We start from the raw sequence: 11,534 nt of genomic DNA, 5'->3' as shown, positions 1-11,534 counted from the left end.
GATCCCTCCACAAGAGTACCTGTGAAAAAAAAAAAATTAATTAAAATTTAAATGTCCGACAATATCGGCTGATACAGATATCCGATGACCAAAATATCGGTATCGGCAATAAAAAAATGATATCAGTCGATCACTAGTTTATATAATTTTTTTTTTCATAAATTAAATTGCTATATTATTAATTATTTACATACATTTATACTCCCAAGGCTCCGTAGAATGACACCCTGACAGTATATCCTGAATAAATCATGTATCACAGTATTGGAATCTCTTTTTTCGGATACAAATTGCTACTTTAGTTACAATAATATCAAACACGCGCTGCAGGTGCAGCTCTAACCCCGCCCACCATGCTCCCCGTGGCTCTCCCTCTAGGCGGGGTTTGGTGTGGCGCGGCCCTGCCCTCCGGTTCCCAGGCCCTCCCCTCCCCTCGTACGTCGTGACGTAGCACGCAGAGTGAGGGCAGAGCGGCTGCAGCCGCAGTGGAATCAGTAGGCGGTTTTGCATCAGTTGGCTGAGTGCGGGGCGGAGGAGCCCCGGGGAAGCCTCGTCTGGCGGAGAACGGGCACCGGATAGGTAATAGGGGAGGCTTTGGTGGGATTTGAGCTCTTCCCGGCATGCTGGGAGTTGTGGTCCTCTGGAGGGGGTGAGCAGAGCAGGTGTGGGAGGGACTACAAGTGTCAGCATGCTTTTGGCTGTCATGTCCTGTGGGGATGATGATGTATATGGTGCTGTCACTGAAATCTCTTGTTGCCCTTCCCCAGCAGCCAATCAGCTTCCAGCTGTCAGCACTGCCGCAAGGGTTCTAAATAAAAAGCAGAATTCTGATTGGTCGCTGACTCTTGCCATTCATTGTCTATGGATGGGGGGGTTCGGCTGCTCCGGGTTATTTTAGGATCCTGGGGTGCCCGGCTTTCATTGAATGAATGAATAAAAAGAAAAAAAAAACAAAAAGGGAAAAAAAAGATACAAAAAGATCAAATAGCTTTTTTTTTTTAAAAGGGACAGCGACGGCTTAAATCCACATATTGGTTCAGCTAGGGAAGCCGGGTGACTTCCCTCTTGTCCGGCAGGTAATGGGGGGGGGGGGGGGGGGGTGCACGCTCCTTGCTGTCACCAGGGGTCCATGGAGGGGCACGCTCTCAGGGGGTCCATGGGGGGGGGGGGTGCTCCCTGCTGTTGCCAGGGTCCATGGGGGGGGGGGGGGCAGACAGGATTAATGGTATCATTTATTCCTATCTGTGGTGTGTGTGTGGGGGGGCTGGTGTTGTGATTGGAAGGTCTCCAGTGGAAAGAGGGAATTCTGATAGGATGGGAAGGAAGGACGCCATTGGGAGGAGGGCATTCTGATAGGGTGGGAAGGAAGGACTCCGGTGGGAAGAGGGAATTCTGATAGGGTGGGAAGGAAGGACTCCGGTGGTAAGAGGGAATTCTGATAGGATGGGAAGGACTCCGGTAGGAAGAGGGCATTCTGATAGGATGGGAAGGACTCCAATGGGAAGCGGGCATTCTGATAGGATGGGAAGGACTCCAATGGGAAGCGGGCATTCTGATAGGATGGGAAGGACTCCAATGGGAAGAGGGAATTCTTATAGGATGGGAAGGAAGGACTCCGGTGGGAAGAGGGAATTCTGATAGGATGGGAAGGAAGGACTCCGGTGGGAAGAGGGAATTCTGATAGGATGGGAAGGAAGGACTCCGGTGGGAAGAGGTAATTCTGATAGGATGGGAAGGAAGGACTCCGGTGGGAAGAGGGAATTCTGATAGGATGGGAAGGACTCCGGTAGGAAGAGGGCATTCTGATAGGATGGGAAGGACTCCAATGGGAAGCGGGCATTCTGATAGGATGGGAAGGACTCCAATGGGAAGCGGGCATTCTGATAGGATGGGAAGGACTCCAATGGGAAGAGGGAATTCTGATAGGATGGGGAAGGAAGGACTCCGATGGGAAGAGGGCATTCTGATAGGATGGGAAGGACTCCAATGGGAAGCGGGCATTCTGATAGGATGGGAAGGGCTCCAATGGGAAGAGGGAATTCTGATAGGATGGGAAGGAAGGACTCCGGTGGGAAGAGGGAATTCTGATAGGATGGGAAGGAAGGACTCCGGTGGGAAGAGGGAATTCTGATAGGATGGGAAGGACTCCAATGGGAAGAGGGAATTCTGATAGGATGGGAAGGAAGGACTCCGGTAGGAAGAGGGAATTATAGGATGGGAAGGAAGGACTCCGGTGGGAAGAGGGCATTCTGATAGGATGGGAAGGACTCCGGTAGGAAGAGGGAATTCTTATAGGATGGGAAGGAAGGACTCCGGTGGGAAGAGGGCATTCTGATAGGATGGGAAGGACTCCAATGGGAAGAGGGCATTCTGATAGGATGGGAAGGAAGGACTCCGGTAGGAAGAGGGCATTCTGATAGGATGGGAAGAGGGAATTCTGATGGCAAGGAAGGACTCTGGTAGGAAGAGGGCATTCTGATAGGATGGGAAGAGGGCATTCTGATAGGATGGGAAGGAAGGACTCCAGTGGGAGAGGGGATTCTGATAGGATGGGGGTAACTCTGATTAAAAGGAAGAGATGTTACTGGGGGCTGACTCTGAAGTTATGGGTGGAACCTGATATGAAGAGGGGGGAGGGGGGGTCCCCCGTGTGACACCAATGAGTGGATGACCTCTCATTGAATGATCATTGCTGATATCAGTGGCCTTCATCCCAGTAAATACAGCTCAGGATTGGGGTGTCTCCGGGTTCTGCATACTTTTATAGGGTGACTTGAATAAAAACTGCCTGATACATATCTCCTTCATTGCAGCCACATAGGGATGTAGGGAACTCTGAGAGAAGAGGATCCGCAGGAGAAGTACAGCCAAATGAGCTTTGGCTGTACTTCTCCTTCAGGCCCCGTTCACACCTGAGAGTTTTTCAGCTCCTAAAACGCTCATCTCTGAAATCTCAAAATGCAACAAGCAAAAAAAAAAAAATGAGCTGCAAATAGTGGGCCAACCCAATATTGAACCAACCCTACGGACTAAGACTGGGATGCCATTAAAGTTCATGTGTGTGTAAAGGGAGGCGTCCCAATACTTTTGGTAATATAGTGTATCTGTATTTTCTTTTTGGAATGTCACTCTGTGTTTGGTACATTTATTTCTGGGTGTAGCCCCATATTTATTGAATGAGTAGCCTTATATAGTATCATTATCAATGGATTCCAATTATAGCAGCTAATTGGTGATTTATGATTCGTTTTTTAAAAACCTTCTGTATGCAGCTCCTCCCCTTATACTTACCTGAGCTTGATATCGATCCAGTGATGTGCACTAGATCAGTGGTTCTGTCTGTTCTCTCCTTCCTCATTGGCTCAGAGACAACAGTGGGAGTCAGGGGTGTAACTACAGGGGTTGCAATTGCAACCGGGCCCCATGCTCCATGGGGCCTGTGTGGCTCCCCTGTACACCTGGATAGGAGGGGCGGCGGGGGCAGCATGTAGAGAAATCACTGTCCTCCTTTTTACTCCTTTAGCTGCAGGAGGAAAATGGAGGAGATCGGTTCCTCTGTATGCTGCCCCCGCCACTCCTCCTATCCAGTTCACTTGTGTTCTGCTGTCTCTGGGCCCCTGTGTGCTCCCCTGGTCCCCCCCCCCCACACTGTGCTTCCCCCCCCCCCCCCCCCCACACTGTGCTCCCTCCCCTCTCCTGCCGGCTGCTGCAGGGGATGTGTCACAATAGAGAACCAGGAAGGGGTCAGTAAATATGTAATTTACCAGCTCCTTCCTTTTCTGAATGGACAGAGTCATAGTCAGTGATATTGTAAAAAAATAAAATGATAAAAAAATAATACAATAAAAATACCAAAAAATAAAAACTACTGACACCAGTGGGTGAACTTCCAGGATCGCAAAGGTCACACTTACGACCGGTCCCTGGCATTCCACCACTGTGGGGAGACCCCAAGATGGCAGGAAGGGGGCCCACTGCAGAACTTGTGAAAGGGTCCCGCTGTTGGACTGTAATAAAGGGGCCCCGCAAAGAGAGTAAAGGGCCCCAGGATCAGTGGTAAGAGCCCCAGGCCAGGGGTCTGGGGGGCCCTTCATGGTTTCCCACACCGGGGCCCTGAAGGTTCTAGTTACGCCTCTGGTGGGAACCATTGGGGTGAGATGCAGAGTTCAGGGGTGAGAGAGTCTACAGGACAGGAAGTGGAGAGAAATCTCCCTAAGGCCCAGGTTGCAAAAAGAAAGAAGGCAGCTTGAACCACTTCTTACCGCTGGACGTCATATGCAGTCCAGGGCTTGAAGTAGAGATATATCTGAATGGTGGGTGCAGCTGCAGGTATCATTCAGATATAATTTTTTTTTTTATCAGCCGGCGATTCCCTTCACCATAAAAACAATCATAGCGGCTGTTCAGCCGCTTGATCGTTCTTACAGGCGGTGGGAGGGGACATCCCCTTCCGCCGCCCTCTGGTGCTTCTACCGGCTCAGCCGTGCGAACGACGAGCCGGAGAAGGAATCGGCCGCTGGTGGAAGTGTCACCATAGAGACTGCGAGGACCAGATGGTCCCCATAAGTCTCTATGACTCTCGGAGGCCTGGGCACGACGTGATGACGTCACACCCGGCCTGGCAGTTTTCAGTCCTGCACTGATCTCAGCCTAATAGCCAAGATTTTTTTATTTTTATTTCATGCTTTCTAGCCTGTAGGAGAGATCTGAAGTCTTATTGACCCCAGATCTCTCCATAAAGAGGACCTGTCATTCACTATTCCTATTACAAGGGATGTTTACATTCCTTGTAATAGGAAAAATTGCATACTGTCTGTGATACTTTTTTTATTTGCACTAACATATAGATTTTTAGGACAAGCTTTCGGGGTATGTCCCCTTCATCAAGGTGCAGTATCAGTACTGCTTGGACCTTGAGGAAGGGGACATACCCCCGAAAGCTTGTCCTGGACCTTGATGAAGGGGGCGTACCCCCGAAAGCTTGTCCTGGACCTTGATGAAGGGGGCGTACCCCCGAAAGCTTGTCCTGGACCTTGATGAAGGGGGCGTACCCCCGAAAGCTTGTCCTGGACCTTGATGAAGGGGACGTACCCCCGAAAGCTTGTCCTGGACCTTGATGAAGGGGACGTGCCCCCGAAAGCTTGTCCTGGACCTTGATGAAGGGGGTGTACCCCGAAAGCTTGCACTGGACCTTGATGAAGAGGTCATACTCCGAAAGCTTGTCCTAAAAAATTGTATGCTAGTGCAAAAAAAAAAAGTAATACCCTGCATATAACCTCACAGTATCACACATAGATCAATAACTTTTTCTTGACAAAAGAGGATTATCACTCCATTTCTAATCTTTTGCAGTGTCCTTTAAGGTACCAATGGGTTATAAGCAGATGTGAGGTTCTCTCAACGCGTTTCGAAGGGTGAAGCTTCATCAGGAGAGCAGGTAAAAAAAAGAAAAATTGATGTTGCACACTGAGGGAATTGATATGAAGGGGAAGAGGTGCAGAGTTGCCGGGGGGGGGGGGGGGATGTGTGTGTGTGTGTGTGTGTGTGTGTGTGTGTGTGTGTGTGGTGAGAGGAGGGAGGGGTGAGAGGAGGAGGAGGGGGGGGACGTGGGGTGAGAGGAGGAGGAGGGGGGGGACGTGGGGTGAGAGGAGGAGGGGGGGGACGTGGGGTGAGAGGAGGAGGGGGGGGACGTGGGGTGAGAGGAGGAGGGGGGGGGGAGACGTGGAGTGAGAGGAGGAGGAGGAGGGGGGGAGACGTGGTGTGAGAGGAGGGGGGGGGAGACGTGGTGTGAGAGGAGGGGGGGGGGAGACGTGGTGTGAGAGGAGGGGGGGGGAGACGTGGGGTGAGAGGAGGAGGAGAAGGGGGGGAGACGTGGTGTGAGAGGAGGGGGGGGGAGACGTGGTGTGAGAGGAGGGGGGGGAGACGTGGGGTGAGAGGAGGAGGAGGAGGGGGGGAGACGTGGTGTGAGAGGAGGGGGGGGGAGACGTGGTGTGAGAGGAGGGGGGGGGAGACGTGGGGTGAGAGGAGGAGGAGGGGGGAGACGTGGGGTGAGAGGAGGAGGAGGACGGGAGATGTGGGGTGAGAGGAGGAGGAGGGGGGGAGACGTGGGAGGAGGGGAGGAGACGTGGGGTGAGAGGAGGAGGGGGAGGAGACGTGGGGTGAGAGGAGGAGGGGGAGGAGACGTGGGGTGAGAGGAGGAGGGGGGAGGAGACGTGGGGTGAGAAGAGGAGGGGGGAGGAGACGTGGGGTGAGAGAAGGAGGGGGGGTAGACGTGGGGTGAGAGGAGGAGGGGGGAGGAGACTTGGGGTGAGAGGAGGAGGGGGGGTAGACGTGGGGTGAGAGGAGGAGGAGGGGGGAGGAGACGTGGGGTGAGAGGAGGAGGAGGGGGGAGGAGACGTGGGGTGAGAGGAGGAGGAGGAGGGGGGAGGAGACGTGGGGTGAGAGGAGGAGGAGGAGGGGGGAGGAGACGTGGGGTGAGAGGAGGAGGAGGAGGGGGGAGGAGACGTGGGGTGAGAGGAGGAGGAGGAGGGGGGAGGAGACGTGGGGTGAGAGGAGGAGGAGGAGGAGGGGGGAGGAGACGTGGGGTGAGAGGAGGAGGAGGAGGGGGGAGGAGACGTGGGGTGAGAGGAGGAGGAGGAGGGGGGAGGAGACGTGGGGTGAGAGGAGGAGGAGGAGGGGGGAGGAGACGTGGGGTGAGAGGAGGAGGAGGAGGGGGGAGGAGACGTGGGGTGAGAGGAGGAGGAGGAGGGGGGAGGAGACGTGGGGTGAGAGGAGGAGGAGGAGGGGGGAGGAGACGTGGGGTGAGAGGAGGAGGAGGGGGGAGGAGACGTGGGGTGAGAGGAGGAGGAGGGGGGAGGAGACGTGGGGTGAGAGGAGGAGGAGGAGGAGGGGGGAGGAGACGTGGGGTGAGAGGAGGAGGAGGAGGAGGGGGGAGGAGACGTGGGGTGAGAGGAGGAGGAGGAGGAGGGGGGAGGAGACGTGGGGTGAGAGGAGGAGGAGGAGGAGGGGGGAGGAGACGTGGGGTGAGAGGAGGAGGAGGAGGAGGGGGGAGGAGACGTGGGGTGAGAGGAGGAGGAGGAGGAGGGGGGAGGAGACGTGGGGTGAGAGGAGGAGGAGGAGGAGGGGGGAGGAGACGTGGGGTGAGAGGAGGAGGAGGAGGAGGGGGGAGGAGACGTGGGGTGAGAGGAGGAGGAGGAGGAGGGGGGAGGAGACGTGGGGTGAGAGGAGGAGGAGGAGGAGGGGGGAGGAGACGTGGGGTGAGAGGAGGAGGAGGAGGGGGGAGGAGACGTGGGGTGAGAGGAGGAGGGGGGAGGAGACGTGGGGTGAGAGGAGGAGGAGGAGGGGGGAGGAGACGTGGGGTGAGGGGAGGAGGGGGGGGTGTGGAGATGGAGAGGGGGAGGTGCATAGATGTAGGAGGCGGGGTGGAAAGATCAGCTGAGCAGTGATGTGCGGAGGTGGGAGGATGCGGTGCAGGGAGCGGGGGTGAAATGTAGACCGTGGTGTATTGTGCTCATAGTAGCCCAGTCATATCTGTGATAGATTTAATGTAATTGGTTTATATGAGTTTCTGTACTTTGCACTTCCTCATTACTGTGGGCCGAGCGCTTCCCACATTTCTCTGCACGCTTTGTACTCTATAACTATGTAACAATTGTAGATCTGTTGTCTGAGCTCTGTGTGTTTTACTCAGCATTGTCATTGTTTCTCAGTGTTTTTTTATTTCTCAGTTTTGCTGTGATGCCGCAATGCTTGTGCACTGAATCTGTCATCAGTGATTGTTTTCAGTGCGCTGTCATTGATCAGTGGGAGAGATATTCTGATTGGTTGCTGTGAGTTGCTAGTTTGTATTCTGCATTGATGATGCAGGAAGGTGCGGCCATTGTACCCTTCTACTCTATGCATACCCTTGTGTAAGATTTTTGGACCTGTGATCTCTGACCTGTGAAGAATTTAGTGCGCCATTTCTCTTTGCAATGATCTCCAGCACTCGGATGTATGAAATAATTGTTAGCATGGATGATGTGCAGCACCTGGTAGGAGCCTATTGTGACCGGCTACAAATCTTCATTGCAGATGCTGCTTGTATAGCTGCGTGTATTGGCATGCATCTGTAAATAGATTTGGTTGGTAACGGTTACTGCATTTTTTTTTTTTTTTTTTTATAGGCCACTGAGTTTGTGTTTTGTATAAATTTGCATTTCCTTTAAACCTGTGAAGCTGCAGCCGCTGTCTTGAGCCCCGTCTTCAGTTCCTGTCCGAATTACTTCAATCATCACCTTTTTGTTCCTGAGCATTCTATGAAAGAACACATCCCCTCCATCCCTTTGGATGTGCATGCTCTAACAGCTGATCAGCAGATTGCACAGCTAAAGTCCACAGCACATCTGGGGAGCATCATGCACATCTAAAGGGATGTCAGAGATGTGTGTAAGGAGAAGAAAAGATTACACTTCGGCTTCAAAGTTTTTTTATTTTTAATTTTATGACACGTCTACCACACATGTAAAATTAATTTAAAACACCCCAAAAACACGAGCCCCAAATGTCAAGTAAAAGACTTGTAGTTTTGGGAATTCTAGGTGGCCTGCCAAATTATCGTTGCCAGAAAGCTTTCCAGATTGGCCGATTAGAAATCAAATGTATCGCGCCATGCCTGATCCGGTCTGTTTATTGGCTGACTTTGGTAAAACTGTACATATCATTACAACTACTTTGTGCATCCAGGTGAATTGTACTGCGTGCTTTTTTTTTTTTTTTTTTTCTCAGGACAAATTGGGCTTTTATTTGATGGTAAATGGTAATGGATATCTCCTGAATTTGTGTGTTTTTTTTTTTATTTTTTTTTATTTTTTTTTATTTTTTTTAGCTATATATTTGCAGAATTGTGACTCATTTTGCACTCTCTATCTTTTGTAAATAAACCCTACAGAGTCAGACCTATCTACTAATATTAAAATTCACATGCTGCAAATTGTTTGATGAATGAGTGCAATTTTTACAATTAAATGGCGTACTTGCTACTACCTTAACACTCCACCAAAAAAAACGGAAATAAATGCTCCCGGCGATCAGTGACGCCACGTGTGTATGTTAGTTGTTTGTACCTGTAGCACAATGATTTATTTTTATTTTTTTTAATTGGATTGTTTTGATTTTTTTTTTTTATCAATTTTATTTTGATAAAATGCTTTTGGAGTAAAAAATCTATCTTAAGAGTCTTCTATTTAATATACGTTAACCTTAATTAAGGTTAGAGGGGCTTTTAAACTAGGGAATGGGGGGGAGGGTACAGATGTAGAATTAGCCAGTGGAAAGCAAGATTCAGAGGGCAGAAATGGGGGCATTAGCGGTAGGGTGTTCGGAGCTCCTAAACCCAGGGTGGGTACGGGGAAAAATCAAGAGAGCAGCCTAAAAACATCAAATGAGGATAAATGTAACCGATCTAAATTACGAGGCTTGTATACCAATGCCAGAAGCCTGGCCAACAAGATGGGAGAGCTGGAGCTGCTGATGTTTGAGGAGGACTTCGATTTTGTGGGGATAACTGAGACTTGGTTCGACAGCTCTCATGATTGGATGGCGACCATTCAGGGGTATTCCCTTTATCGCAGGGATAGAGAGGGTAAAAAAGGGGGAGGGGTATGTCTGTATATTAAGAACAGTATACAGGTAAATATGAGGGATGATATTAATAATGGAGCTATGGACGAAGCAGAATCCCTATGGGTAGAGCTTCAAAGGGAAGGCACGGTGGGGAAGGTAATATTGGGCGTATGCTATAGGCCCCCCAACCAGAGTGAGGAGGGGGAGGCGGACCTCATGTTACAGATAGGATTGGCAGCAAGGATGGGAAATGTCATTATAATGGGGGACTTTAATTATCCGGATATAGACTGGGCAGAAGGAACCGCGCACTCAGCCAAGGCTAGGCAGTTCCTAAATATTTTGCAGGACAATTTCATGGGTCAGATGGTGAATGCACCGACAAGAAACAATGCGGTACTTGACCTACTGATTACCAACAATGCAGACCTGCTCACGGATATAGAAATACGGGAAAACTTAGGGAGCAGTGACCATAGGTCAATTGGTTTCAGTATTAATTACAATAATAGGAAACACAAGGGTAATATTAAGACGCTGAATTTCAAAAGGGCCAATTTCCCTAAACTGCGCTCGCTGCTAGAAAATATCAAATGGGATAGAACCCTGGGAACAAAGAACACGGAGGAAAAATGGGAGTGCTTCAAGAGCATACTTAACAAGGGGGTGGGCCAGTGCATTCCACTGGGAAATAAATTTAAAAGAACAAAACTAAACCCTGGGTGGCTAAACTCCAACATAAAAATGTATATTAGAGCTAAAGAAAAGGCCTTCAAAAAATACAAGACTGAGGGGTCAGTGGCAGCATTTAAGCATTATAAAGAGTGTAATAAGAAATGTAAAGATGAAATCAGGGCGGCTAAAATAGAACACGAGAGACATATAGCAGAGGAGAGTAAAAAGAACCCCAAGAAGTTCTTTAAGTATATAAACAGTAAGAAAGCGAGGCCAGAACACATTGGCCCCATAAAAGATGATAAAGGAAATATGGCCATTGAGGACAGAGAAAAGGCGGAAGTGTTAAATCATTTCTTCTCTTCAGTCTTCACAAAGGAATCGGGGGTCTACACGAACCCAGCTTGTAAGGCCGAACTAAATAATACACCTCAGGAAGTGCCGCCATGGCTAACAGAAGATAGACTTAGAGCTAAACTAGAGAAGCTTAACATAAATAAATCCCCGGGACCGGATGGCTTGCACCCGAGGGTTCTTAAAGAGCTCAGCCAGGTGATTGCCAGACCGTTATTCTTGATCTTTAAGGATAGTTTACAGACGGGTATGGTGCCAGCTGATTGGAAAAAAGCCAACGTGGTACCAATATTTAAAAAGGGGCCGAGATATATCCCGGGTAACTATAGGCCGATCAGCCTAACATCTGTAGTCTGCAAAATATTGGAGGGGATGTTAAGGGACCACATACAAGACTTTAGTAATGAAAACGGTATTATAAGTATTAATCAGCACGGATTCATGAAAAATCGTTCGTGCCAAACCAATCTATTAACCTTCTATGATGAAGTGAGCTGCCACCTAGATAAAGGTAAGCCTGTGGATGTGGTGTATCTGGACTTTGCAAAGGCCTTCGACACCGTTCCCCACAATCGCTTACTATACAAACTAAGTAAGGTAGGTATGGACCATAAGGTGAGTACCTGGATATTGAACTGGCTCCAGGGGAGAGTACAGAGGGTGGTGATTAATGGGGAGTACTCGGATTGGGCGGGTGTGGAAAGTGGGGTCCCCCAGGGTTCTGTCCTGGGACCAATCCTGTTTAATTTATTCATAAATGATCTAGAGGAGGGGATATCTAGTACAATCTCAGTATTTGCGGATGATACTAAATTAGGCATGCCAATATCTTCTATGCAGGATGTGGAAACCTTGCAAGCGGACCTGAACAAAATAATGGGGTGGGCAACTACATGGCAGAT

The 11,534-nt window shown here is 50.0% G+C and overlaps 1 long non-coding RNA gene across 2 annotated transcripts in view; it reads left to right on the top strand.

Moving 5' to 3' along the window:
- Positions 1-480: 480 nt before the first annotated feature.
- Positions 481-11,534, top strand: part of LOC309561519 — a 93,930-nt gene continuing 82,876 nt past the window's right edge. Inside the window, exon 1 of one of the 2 annotated variants that reach the window (XR_014225575.1) lies at positions 481-579. This is a non-coding gene — a long non-coding RNA (uncharacterized lncRNA). Of the gene's footprint in view, positions 580-5,410; positions 5,438-11,534 lie in introns of those variants that run through there. The other variant, XR_014225576.1, reaches the window with a different exon arrangement.

This window comes from Pelophylax lessonae, assembly GCF_965119305.1.
Source record: "Pelophylax lessonae genome assembly, chromosome: 8".
Taxonomy (NCBI): domain Eukaryota; kingdom Metazoa; phylum Chordata; class Amphibia; order Anura; family Ranidae; genus Pelophylax; species Pelophylax lessonae.
Note: the sequence above shows the minus strand (reverse complement) of the source record. Positions and strands in the feature narration are given on the sequence as shown.